General features: G+C 40.4%; 2 long non-coding RNA genes across 2 annotated transcripts; both read left to right on the top strand.

Annotated features, from left to right (window-relative positions):
- Window positions 1-3,472: 3,472 nt before the first annotated feature.
- LOC127295205 (uncharacterized) lies at window positions 3,473-4,794 on the top strand. Its single transcript, XR_007847625.2, has 3 exons — window positions 3,473-3,687; window positions 3,778-3,892; window positions 4,565-4,794. It is a non-coding gene; the product is annotated as an uncharacterized lncRNA (long non-coding RNA).
- A 3,309-nt stretch (window positions 4,795-8,103) lies between these two features.
- Window positions 8,104-9,379, top strand: LOC139830555 (uncharacterized). The gene is made up of 3 exons (XR_011743035.1): window positions 8,104-8,318; window positions 8,409-8,523; window positions 9,196-9,379. It is a non-coding gene; the product is annotated as an uncharacterized lncRNA (long non-coding RNA).
- The last annotated feature ends 3,880 nt before the right edge of the window (window positions 9,380-13,259 follow it).

The following is a 13,259-nucleotide window of genomic DNA, read 5'->3' as shown; positions in this document are numbered from 1 at the left end:
GGAGTTACAAGCATCTACTTGGCCAGAGCATCTACTAGTAACGGAGAGCATGCAAGATCATAAACAACACATAGATATAACTTTGATAATCAACATAACAAGTATTCTCTATTCATCGGATCCCAACAAACGCAACATATAGAATTACAGATAGATGATCTTGATCATGTTAGGCAGCTCACAAGATCCGACAATGATAGCACAATGGGGAGAAGACAACCATCTAGCTACTGCTATGGACCCATAGTCCAGGGGTAGACTACTCACACATCACACCGGAGGCGACCATGGCGGCGTAGAGTCCTCCGGGAGATGATTCCCCTCTCCGGCAGGGTGCCGGAGGCGATCTCCTGGATCCCCCGAGATGGGATCGGCGGCGGCGGCGTCTACGGAAGGTTTTCCGTATCGTGGCTCTCGATCGGGGGTTTCGCAACGGAGGCTTTAAGTAGGCGGAAGGGCAGGTCAAGAGGCGGCACGAGGGCCCCACACCACAGGGCCGCGCGGCCAAGGGGGCCGCGCCGCCTAGGGTGTGGCCCCTCGTGGCCCCTCTTCGTCTCCTCTTCGGACTTCTGGAAGCTTCGTGGCAAAATAGGACCCCGGGCGTTGATTTCGTCCAATTCGAGAATATTTCGTTACTAGGATTTCTGAAACCAAAAACAGCAGAAACAAAGAATCGGCACTTCGGCATCTTGTTAATAGGTTAGTTCCAGAAAATGCATGAATATGACATAAAGTGTGCATAAAACATGTAGATAACATCAATAATGTGGTATGGAACATAAGAAATTATCGATACGTCGGAGACGTATCAATGCACCAATCATTTGACCGGAGGAAGAGGTTTTCTTGACCAATTCATCGAGGATATAAACAAGAAGTCAAGCATCACCTTTTGTGACAATTCAAAGGGAAAGGTACTTGGGTATGGCAAGGTGGCAATCTCTAAGGGCTTGTGCCTTGAGACGGTCATGCTTGTTGAATCCCTTGGCTATAACTTGCTTTCTATATATCACCTTGCAGATGCCAGCTATAATTCATATTTTACCAAGTATTGTGTGAAAGTCTTTAGGAGTGATATCCTCAAGTTAGTCCTTGTTGGATATGTGGAGAACAACCTTTATTTGGTTGACCTCTCGAAAGAGAGCCCCTCTCCCTCCACATGTCTAATGGCGGCCAAACATGACGAAGGTTGGCTATGGCATCGCCGCCTTGGTCATGTCAATATGAGAAATCTTAAACAACTCCTAAAGGGTGAACACATTGTTGGAGCTCCTTCATTTGGATCTCCTTCATTTGGATCTCTTTGGGCCATTACATTATGATTCTCTTGGTGGGAGCAAGTACGGACTTGTCATTGTTGATGATTGCGCAAGATACTCTTGGGTCTTTCTCCTTAATTCTAAGGATGAGACCCATAGAGAGTTCATCATCTTCGCCAAGAAGTCTCAACGTATGTATGAATCCAAGATCAAGGCGATTAGGACCGAAAATGGCATCGAGTTCAAGAACTACACCAGGCAAGAGTTTGTTGATGATGAGGGCATCAGGCATGAGTTTTCAGCTCCATACACCCCTCAACAAAATGGTGTTGTTGAAAGGAAGAACCGGACTATTATTGAGATGGCAAGAACTATGTTGAGTGAATTCAATTCACCCCATAACTTTTGAGGAGAAGCCATCTCTACAGCTGTCCACTACTCAAACCGGCTCTTCCTACGCCCCTGCACAATAAAACTCCAAACGAGCTTCTTACAAGTAACAAGCCTAATGTCATGTACATTCGTGTCTTTGGATGCAAATGCCTTGTTAAGAACAATAAGGGGAAGCTCGGTAAATTTGAAACTAGAACTGTAGAGGGTACATTTGTTGGATATGCGGAGAACTCTCACGCCTATAGATACTGCAACAAGTCCACTGGGGCTATTGAAGTATCTTGTGATGTGGAGTTCTTGGAGGATAATGGCTCCCAAGTGGAGCAAGTTGTTCCATGTGTTGCGGGTAATGATGATGATCCATCTAATGCCATCAAGCTTATGGGCATTGGACACATCCGGCCCATAGAAGTTCATAATGATGATCAAGATGATGGAATAGAAGTATCAAGTTCAACCCAAGTAGTGCCTAGCTCAACTCAAGATGAGCCATCAAGTGCAACTCAAGATTTTTCCTCTACTCAAGATGAGCCTGTAACATCCCAAATTTTAAAACCAAGAAGAAAATGAATTTCTTTTTTTCCAAAAATGAGAACCAACAAAAACTTTTATTACATATGATGCTATACATAGTGCTCATACCTAATTCTTGTGTTATTGCCACGATTGTTTGTTTATTGCATTGAACATATTTCCAAAACCCTAAACCCTAACCTTCTCAAAACAAATAGGATCAAATAGGAAGGAACTAAAATAAAATAAAAAGACATATGTGGGCATATAGCCCTAGTATGCAAATCTTGACTAATACCCTTCTTACTTTTCTAAATGGTGGTGAACCATGGTTAGACCCCACTAAACCCTAAACCTCACCCCTCTTTTCACCATCCAAGATAAAACAAAATAAAAAGAAATTAAATTAAAAAGAAAAGGGTCTATGTAAGCCTATGGCTAATATTTGCAAATAATCAACTAGGCCTTGCTCTACCTTGTTGGATGATTTGAAAGGCCTAAACAAACCTAACCTAGTACTTACCAACTCAATCAAATGAGAAACAAAAAGGAAATAAAATTATGCATAGAAGCATATATGGCACTTAGCCATATTACCAAATCTTGCCCTATGCCTTCATACTCTACCCAAATGGTTTGAAACCATCACAAAACCCCATCTAACCTGTCACATCCCAAAATTTTCCAAATTTTGGAATGTGAAATAAAAATAAAATTTAAGCTTGGTTGGTTGTCCGGATTTAAAATTTACAATGAAATAATTTTTTTGGTGTTACTTAAAACTATTTCGTAAAAATGGAGTTTTCAAAAACATGCATTGCATTCATAAGCATCATGTCATCTTTGCATTCCCTAGGAAAAACTTGAATGAAATTTTAAATTTTGTTAAAGAAACCTAAAACCCGAAGTAATGCAAATAAAGCCATATAGGTCTATGTGCCAAATTCAAATTTTTCAAAATGTTTTAAAAGTGGTTCCAAAATAATCTTCATTGAATAAGGAATCCGCTGATATTTTATTTGTATTTTTCTGAGTTAGTTTGAGTAACTTTTGATCAAATTCGATTTTCAAATCAATTTCAAATACTATACTGTAGTAGAAAAGAAAAGAAGTAATAAAGAATAAAAAGAAACAAGAGAGATAGAGCGGGGCACCAGCCAAACCCAGCCAGAGCGGACATGTGTGCATGCCCGCGTAAGCAGCAGCAACGCAGCATCGAACGCACGCGTCCTTTTTTTTTTCTCTAACGTGGAGCCCACTGCCATGTCATCATCTTCTTCAAGGCTGACACGAACGGACGAGTCGCATGACTGCGTACGTTTTCAGCTTCTTGCACTTCATCCCCAATTGATTCCCAGCGATTTAAGCCACCATTTAACGAGCCGTTTGTTCCTATTTAAACCCCAGCCTCTCATCTTCTTTTGCCCTCAAACCGCACAGACCGAGCGCCTCCAGGCTGCTCGAATTTGGCCTCGCAATTCCACGGTACCGTCGCGGTAAATCATCAATTGCAGTGAGCATGGTCCATCTTTTGATCTCTAGTTTCTTCCAAACTTCTTATTTCTTCCTTGCGCATCTCTCAAACCTTGTTTCATAATTTTTGGTGCACCAGAGCAATATCTTCATTTTCATCTGTGAGGGTGTCCGCAATATTCTTCCGGCGAGCCAGGGCACCTCAGCGACCAGAACTTCGCCATTCGACTCTTCTTGACGACACAAATCATCCGGTATGAGCCACACATCCAAAACACATTTCTATACAGCTAGAACATCCATGCCGACGCTGTAGCCGCACCTTTTTCAGCCATGGAAACAGTCTCCCGTGAGTAACTAGTACCAGCCAGTACAAGCACCTCATGTGTCTACTTATTAGCAATTTTCGTTTATTTCCTTCTATTTTGGGTAAAACTTCGGAAAATAATATATTTAGTTTCGTTTATCCAAATTTAGCAAACTTTATATCCATGAATTCACAAAAATATGTAGAATACAGTAGACACGTAATATTGCACTTTTGCATCATATTTATACACAGTTTTTGCAGAAACATAAATAGAGTATTTTGGCTTTATAAATAGGTCTACAAATAATTTTTGAGTAATTACTTTTTTAATTAACAGATAATTGAACCCTCTGTACAGTACCATTAGAAAAGAAAAATGTGACCTATACATTTTCCTTGTAGTATTTGTTTAGTGTTATAGATATTTTCTAATGATAGAAAATGTTTTTAATTAATAATTCAACACTAAAATTTTGCCATGGCATCATGCATATAGTTGAAAACCAGAGAACACGATAAGTGTGTTGTTCATGTTTAATCCACATATTGCATCCATATTTTATTTGCGGTTGTCTATATGTTGCTATGTGTTTATGGAGTGAAATTCTGTTTGTAGATTGTGGTTGTGCTAATTACAACGAGTATTTTTGCGAAGCGTGTACCAACTCCTCCTGTCACCAAGGCAAGTGACACTTTGATCCTAAAATTCTTAGAGTTTTATTATTGTATAGAGAAAATTATGCTATGCAAACCCAGTTAGGATAGCCACATGTTATCTTGACTCACACCAACAAATGAGTTGTTTGCTTGGATATGCTTGTAGACGGGAAATTGGTATGATGCTAAGATATTTGATGACGATGATGAGGAATGGGTTTTAGTTAGTAAATTAGTACAAGAAATGTGAACCGTCTTGGATATATCACAGTTGGTTTTGGTCCTCGAAGTGTAGACTTTGAAGGGAATGGACCAACATTATATTTTTAATGACTCTTGGTTCACCGTTGATGGAGCGGTGTTACCACTTTGTTTGGTCTATGGTTCACCGTTGATGGAGCGGTGTTACCACTTTTAAAGACCCATGGCTCACTGTTGATGGAGCAGTGTTACCTATTTGAATGACCCATGGTTCACTGTTGATGGAGCAGTGTTGCCTATTTGAATGTCTCATGGTTCACCATTGATGGAGCGGTGTTACCACTTTAAATGACTCATGGTTCACCGTTGATGGAGCGGTGTTACCACTTTTAATGACCCATGGTTCACTGTTGATGGAGGAGTGTTACCTATTTGAATGACTCATGGTTCACCGTTGATGGAGCGGTGTTACCACTTTAAGTGACTCATGGTTCACCGTTGATGGAGCGGTGTTACCACTTTTAATGACCCATGGTTCACTGTTGATGGAGCAGTGTTACCTAATTGAATGACTCATGGTTCACCGTTGATGGAGCGGTGCTACCACTTTAAATGACCCATGGTTCACTGTTGATGGAGCAGTGTTACCTGTTTGATTGACTCATGGTTCACCGTTGATGGAGCGGTGTTACCACTTTTAACGACCCATGGTTGTATTACGAGTTTACATGATCCTTGGTTCATTGTTGTAGGAGCAGTGTTACCACTTTAGTTGTCACTTGACTCACTGGGAATTTATTAGCTTTAGTGTCCCCTTGCCAATACAATTCAAATGTATTGACCATTCGTGGCTGCAACGTATCATGTTGCAGGTTTTCTAGACGATGTGTAAGGAAACGTTAGGGGTTACGAGTCTATCCTCGACATGCTCGCCTGTGGAACATGAAGACGAAGGACTCCATGCTGTCTATGTTTGTTCATTGTAAAACTCTGAAGATATGCTAGCCTTGTGCTATGAAATTTGTAATCCTTTATGTAAATTCTGGGTCATACGATGTAATAAAGACCCTTGTTTCTTGGTATTACATCTTGTACTATGTGTGCTAGCGATTGATCCAGGGACTAGCACAGATACGCATAGTGATCGGCACCTTGAAAGGTGAGGTCGCTACAGATGGTATCAGAGCATTGTGTTGACCATAGGTTCGTGACCCTAGGTTTGGATTAGAAATAGGAAGACCCTAGGATAATTTTTTTTTGTCTAATCCTATTTCAATTAAAAATATGTTTGGATTTTTGAACTTCTGGTATTCTCATCTATTCCATTTTCAAAATTGTTTTCCTCTCACTTTAGATGACCACCTTATCAAAACTATCAACAAGGACTGATGATGACCATGTCCCTCAATCATGAAGAGTGATGATTCATGTGATATTCTTCGACTCCGCAAGAAGTGTTTCATGGAAGACCAATGAAGAACTTGAAGAAATACTTCGATGCAGACTGCACAACACACGAAGATACACCGAAGGAGTAGAATAGAAACTTGATGCATCCAATATAGAAATAGACTAGACCATAATTAGTTCTCCTTTTATTGAACCAACGATATCGTAAGAAAGCATTGATCATACCAAATTGAGGTATGACCATACAAGTTTGATTGTGTTGAACCATTATGCTTGATGAATGTTAGATGATTGTTGTTTGCTGAATTGCTTTGATCTGTTGTGTTTGGGTAGGAACCTTCTTTAGAATTTTTCTATCTATTCTCATCTATACCCAACCCAGTGAATGTTTTCTCGGCAACTCGCCATGAAGACAACAGTAGTGAAACCAACCTTGATGTTTCCTATCAAGATGAAAAAGGATAGAGTGTGAGATACACAAAACCCTAGTTAAGGATGATAGAAATGTTTTCAAAATAGTTCAATAATGGGGATTAAAACATTGAATCAATTCTCCATGGAAATTTATCAAATTGTGAGGTTGACCAAGAGCTAGAATACGGGATATACCAAACTGAATACAAGGAAATGATTGGGTGCGACATGGATTGGCCCCCATGACGACTACTCATATTGTTTGCTCTTGTTATGAGGAATGGTAAATCTAGAGCGACATACCTACAAGTGAGACGTCGCTGATAAGCCTGAAACTTAGGATGGATAAATATTATACCCGAATAGTAGGCAAGTGTTGCCAAACGTAGGACTACGGTGAGTTTGAAGACCCAACCACTAGATGAAAAATAGTGGAAGACCTTCAAGTAAGAAGATGAAGGTTGCCTTGAAGTAATCTCATATTGGTTTTTCTGTTTGGCACAAAGAGTGACCCCTTCTGTCAGGAGTAGTTCAACCACCCGCCCATATGAAACCCAACCCTGAGGAAGCCTACTCAATTCACCTTGAAGAGATATGTTGTTCACTATATGTGAATAATCAACCACCTATTGGAGGTCAGAAGCCATAGATATTTCAAGAGATGATCCAATGCCAAGTCACTCCCTAGTTGAGCCAACTATCAACCTGAGATATAGTCTACCTACAAAAGTTTTTTTAAGGGTGGTAGCCCACTGAGACATCTCATACCCAACTTTCTTTCTAGCCTTCTCGAATCTCGAGGACGAGATTCCTTTTAAGGGTGGTAGTCTGTCACATCCCAAAATTTTCCAAATTTTGGAATGTGAAATAAAAATAAAATTTAAGCTTGGTTGGTTGTCTTGATTTAAAATTTACAATGAAATAATTTTTTTGGTGTTACTTAAAACTATTTCGTAAAAATGGAGTTTTCAAAAACATGCATTGCATTCGTAAGCATCATGTCATCTTTGCATTCCCTAGGAAAAACTTGAATGAAATTTTAAATTTTGTTAAAGAAACCTAAAACCCGAAGTAATGCATATAAAGCCATATAGGTCTATGTGCCAAATTCAAATTTTTCAAAATATTTTAAAAGTGGTTCCAAAATAATCTTCATTAAATAAGGAATCCGCTGATATTTTATTTGTATTTTTCTGAGTTAGTTTGAGTAACTTTTGATCAAATTCGATTTTCAAATCAATTTCAAATACTATACTGTGGTAGAAAAGAAAAGAAAAGAAGTAAAGAATAAAAAGAAACAAGAGAGATAGAGCGGGGCACCAGCCAAACCCAGCCAGAGCGCACATGTGTGCATGCCCGCGTAAGCAGCAGCAACGCAGCATCGAACGCACGCGTCCTTTTTTTTTTCTCTAACGTGGAGCCCACTGCCATGTCATCATCTTCTTCAAGGCTGACACGAACGGACGAGTCGCATGACTGCGTACGTTTTCAGCTTCTTGCACTTCATCCCCAATTGATTCCCAGCGATTTAAGCCACCATTTAACGAGCCGTTTGTTCCTATTTAAACCCCAGCCTCTCATCTTCTTTTGCCCTCAAACCGCACAGACCGAGCGCCTCCAGGCTGCTCGAATTTGGCCTCGCAATTCCACGGTACCGTCGCGGTAAATCATCAATTGCAGTGAGCATGGTCCATCTTTTGATCTCTAGTTTCTTCCAAACTTCTTATTTCTTCCTTGCGCATCTCTCAAACCTTGTTTCATAATTTTTGGTGCACCAGAGCAATATCTTCATTTTCATCTGTGAGGGTGTCCGCAATATTCTTCCGGCGAGCCAGGGCACCTCAGCGACCAGAACTTCGCCATTCGACTCTTCTTGACGACACAAATCATCCGGTATGAGCCACACATCCAAAACACATTTCTATACAGCTAGAACATCCATGCCGACGCTGTAGCCGCACCTTTTTCAGCCATGGAAACAGTCTCCCGTGAGTAACTAGTACCAGCCAGTACAAGCACCTCATGTGTCTACTTATTAGCAATTTTCGTTTATTTCCTTCTATTTTGGGTAAAACTTCGGAAAATAATATATTTAGTTTCGTTTATCCAAATTTAGCAAACTTTATATCCATGAATTCACAAAAATATGTAGAATACAGTAGACACGTAATATTGCACTTTTGCATCATATTTATACACAGTTTTTGCAGAAACTTAAATAGAGTATTTTGGCTTTATAAATAGGTCTACAAATTATTTTTGAGTAATTACTTTTTTAATTAACAGATAATTGAACCCTCTGTACAGTACCATTAGAAAAGAAAAATGTGACCTATACATTTTCCTTGTAGTATTTGTTTAGTGTTGTAGATATTTTCTAATGATAGAAAATGTTTTTAATTAATAATTCAACACTAAAATTTTGCCATGGCATCATGCATATAGTTGAAAACCAGAGAACACGATAAGTGTGTTGTTCATGTTTAATCCACATATTGCATCCATATTTTATTTGCGGTTGTCTATATGTTGCTATGTGTTTATGGAGTGAAATTCTGTTTGTAGATTGTGGTTGTGCTAATTACAACGAGTATTTTTGTGAAGCGTGTACCAACTCCTCCTGTCACCAAGGCAAGTGACACTTTGATCCTAAAATTCCTAGAGTTTTATTATTGTATAGAGAAAATTATGTTATGCAAACCCAGTTAGGATAGCCACATGTTATCTTGACTGACACCAACAAATGAGTTGTTTGCTTGGATATGCTTGTAGACGGGAAATTGGTATGATGCTAAGATATTTGATGACGATGATGAGGAATGGGTTTTAGTTAGTAAATTAGTACAAGAAATGTGAACGGTCTTGGATATATCACAGTTGGTTTTGGTCCTCGAAGTGTAGACTTTGAAGGGAATGGACCAACATTATATTTTTAATGACTCTTGGTTCACCGTTGATGGAGCGGTGTTACCACTTTGTTTGGTCTATGGTTCACCGTTGATGGAGCGGTGTTACCACTTTTAAAGACCCATGGTTCACTATTGATGGAGCAGTGTTACCTATTTGAATGACCCATGGTTCACTGTTGATGGAGCAGTGTTACCTATTTGAATGTCTCATGGTTCACCGTTGATGGAGCGGTGTTACAACTTTAAATGACTCATAGTTCACCGTTGATGGAGCGGTGTTACCACTTTTAATGACCCATGGTTCACTGTTGATGGAGCAGTGTTACCTATTTGAATGACTCATGGTTCACCGTTGATGGAGCGGTGTTACCACTTTAAGTGACTCATGGTTCACCGTTGATGGAGCGGTGTTACCACTTTTAATGACCCATGGTTCACTGTTGATGGAGCAGTGTTACCTAATTGAATGACTCATGGTTCACCATTGATGGAGCGGTGTTACCACTTTAAATGACCCATGGTTCACTGTTGATGGAGCAGTGTTACCTGTTTGATTGACTCATGGTTCACCGTTGATGGAGCGGTGTTACCACTTTTAACGACCCATGGTTGTATTACGAGTTTACATGATCCTTGGTTCATTGTTGTAGGAGCAGTGTTACCACTTTAGTTGTCACTTGACTCACTGGGAATTTATTAGCTTTAGTGTCCCCTTCCCAATACAATTCAAATGTATTGACCATTCGTGGCTGCAACGTATCATGTTGCAGGTTTTCCAGACTATGTGTAAGGAAACGTTAGGGGTTACGAGTCTATCCTCGACATGCTCGCTTGTGGCACATGAAGACGAAGGACTCCATGCTGTCTATGTTTGTTCGTTGTAAAACTCTGATGATATGCTAGCCTTGTGCTATGCAATTTGTAATCCTTTATGTAAATTCTGGATCATACGATGTAATAAAGACTCTTGTTTATTGGTATTACATCTTGTACTGTGTGTGCTAGTGATTGATCGAGGACCTAGCACAGATACGCACAGTGATCGGCACCTTGAAAGGTGAGGTCTCTACATAACCTTAAATGGACCCTAGACCATGCCCAAGTAAAGCAAGAGGAACAAAATAGAAGAATAAGGAAAATTGGAATATCACCTCTTATGTGTTTATGGCCATTTTTGCAAATCTTTGAACTAGGCCTTTTGGAATTGTTTCAAATGTTTGGAAATGTTTCTAAACTAATAAGAATCACTTTTGACTCAAGAAAAACCAAATCAAATAAAGAGAAAATCAAAAACCAAGTCACATATGATAATGGTCATGTGACACTTTTAACATCTTACCCACTTTGAGCCCTTGTATTAAAAGTTTTCCAAACTAAACTTGCTCAAACCTTTGCACCTCATCCAAGACCTCATCAAGGTGAACAAGTTTGGTGTTGACCACCATGGTTGACTCTGCCTTCATTGCTTAGAATAAGGTTGACAAGTGGCAACTTTGAAATAGAGAGAAGATCATACCCATTTTGTGATTTCACAAAACTACACCATTTTGCACACCACCACCACCATTCTACCCCAAACAATATTCAAATCAACTCCACCAAAAAGGTTTGCAAATTTCAAAATAATTCTTCATGCGGCCATTTGGTCGAGCACCTTGTGTGCAAAAATCAGTAAAGTGAATACATCCTTTTACCCACCAGATTTTTGACTAAACCAAGTTGCTTTGTGATGATCTTGGTACTTCCTTGTCTCCTGGTACCCCTCTGCATCAAACCCTGCACTGCAACTGATACGTCTCCGACGTATCGATAATTTCTTATGTTCCATGCCACATTATTGATGATATCTACATGTTTTATGCACACTTTATGTCATATTCGTGCATTTTCTGGAACTAACCTATTAACAAGATGCCGAAGTGCCGATTCTTTGTTTTCTGCTGTTTTTGGTTTCAGAAATCCTAGTAAGGAAATATTCTCGGAATTGGACGAAATCAACGCCCAGGGTCCTATTTTGCCACGAAGCTTCCAGAAGACCGAATAGTCAACGAAGTGGGGCCACGAGGTGGCCAAACCACAGGGCGGCGCGGCCCAAGCCCTCGCCGCGCCGACCTGTGGTGTGGGCCCCTCGTGACGCCCCTTGACCTGCCCTTCCGCCTACAAATAGCCTTCGTCGCGAAACCCCCAGTACCGAGAGCCACGATACGGAAAACCTTCCAGAGACGCCGCCGCCGCCAATCCCATCTCGGGGGATTCAGGAGATCGCCTCCGGCACCCTGCCGGAGAGGGGATTCATCTCCCGGAGGACTCTACGACGCCATGGTCGCCTCCGGAGTGATGTGTGAGTAGTCTACCCCTGGACTATGGGTCCATAGCAGTAGCTAGATGGTTGTCTTCTCCCCATTGTGCTTAATTGTCGGGTCTTGTGAGCTGCCGAACATGATCAAGATCATCTATCTGTAATTCTATATGTTGTGTTTGTTGGGATCCGATGAATAGAGAATACTTGTTATGTTGATTATCAAAGTTATATCTATGTGTTGTTTATGATCTTGCATGCTCTCCGTTACTAGTAGATGCTCTGGCTAAGTAGATGCTTGTAACTCCAAGAGGGAGTATTTATGCTCGATAGTGGGTTCATGTCTCCGTGAATCTGGGGAAGTGACAGAAATCTCTAAGATTATGGATGTGCTGTTGCCACTAGGGATAAAACAATGGTGCTATGTTCGAGGATGTAGTTACTGATTACATTACGCGCAATACTTAATGAAATTATCTGTTGTTAGCAACTTAATACTGGAAGGGGTTCGGATGATAACCTGAAGGTGGACTTTTTAGGCATAGATGCATGCTGGATAGCGGTCTATGTACTTTGTCGTAATGCCCAATTAAATCTCACTATACTCATCATAATATGTATGTGCATGGTCATGCCCTCTTTATTTGTCAATTGCCCAACTGTAATTTGTTCACCCAACATGCTGTTTATCTTATGGGAGAGACACCTCTAGTGAACTATGGACCCCGGTCCAATCCTCTTTACTGAAATACAATCTACTGCAATACTGTTCTACTGTTTTCTGCAAACAATCATCATCCACACTATACATCTAATCCTTTGTTACAGCAAGCCGGTGAGATTGACAACCTCGCTGGGTCGGGGGGGCAAAGTACTTGGTGTGTGTTGTGCAGGTTCCACGTTGGCGCCGGAATCCCTGGTGTTGCGCCGCACTACATCTCGCCGCCATCAACCTTCAACGTGCTTCTTGGCTCCTTCTGGTTCGATAAACCTTGGTTTCATACTGAGGGAAAACTTGCCGCTGTACGCATCACACCTTCCTCTTGGGGTTCCCAACGGACGCGTGCTGTACGCGTATCAAGCTCTTTTTCTGGCGCCGTTGCCGGGGAGATCAAGACACGCTGCAAGGGGAGTCTCCACATCCCAATCTTTACTTTGTTTTTGTCTTGCTTAGTTTTATTTACTACTTTGTTTGCTGCACTAAATCAAAATACAAAAAAATTAGTTGCTAGTTTTACTTTATTTGCTATCTTGTTTGCTATATCAAAAACACAAAAAAATTAGTTACTTGCATTTACTTTATCTAGTTTGCTTTATTTACTATTGCTAAAATGGGTACTCCTGAAAATACTAAGTTGTGTGACTTCACAACCACAAATAATAATGATTTCTTATGCACACCTATTGCTCCACCTGCTACT

This window comes from Lolium perenne, chromosome 1, assembly GCF_019359855.2.
Source record: "Lolium perenne isolate Kyuss_39 chromosome 1, Kyuss_2.0, whole genome shotgun sequence".
NCBI lineage: Eukaryota > Viridiplantae > Streptophyta > Magnoliopsida > Poales > Poaceae > Lolium > Lolium perenne.
Note: the sequence above shows the minus strand (reverse complement) of the source record. Positions and strands in the feature narration are given on the sequence as shown.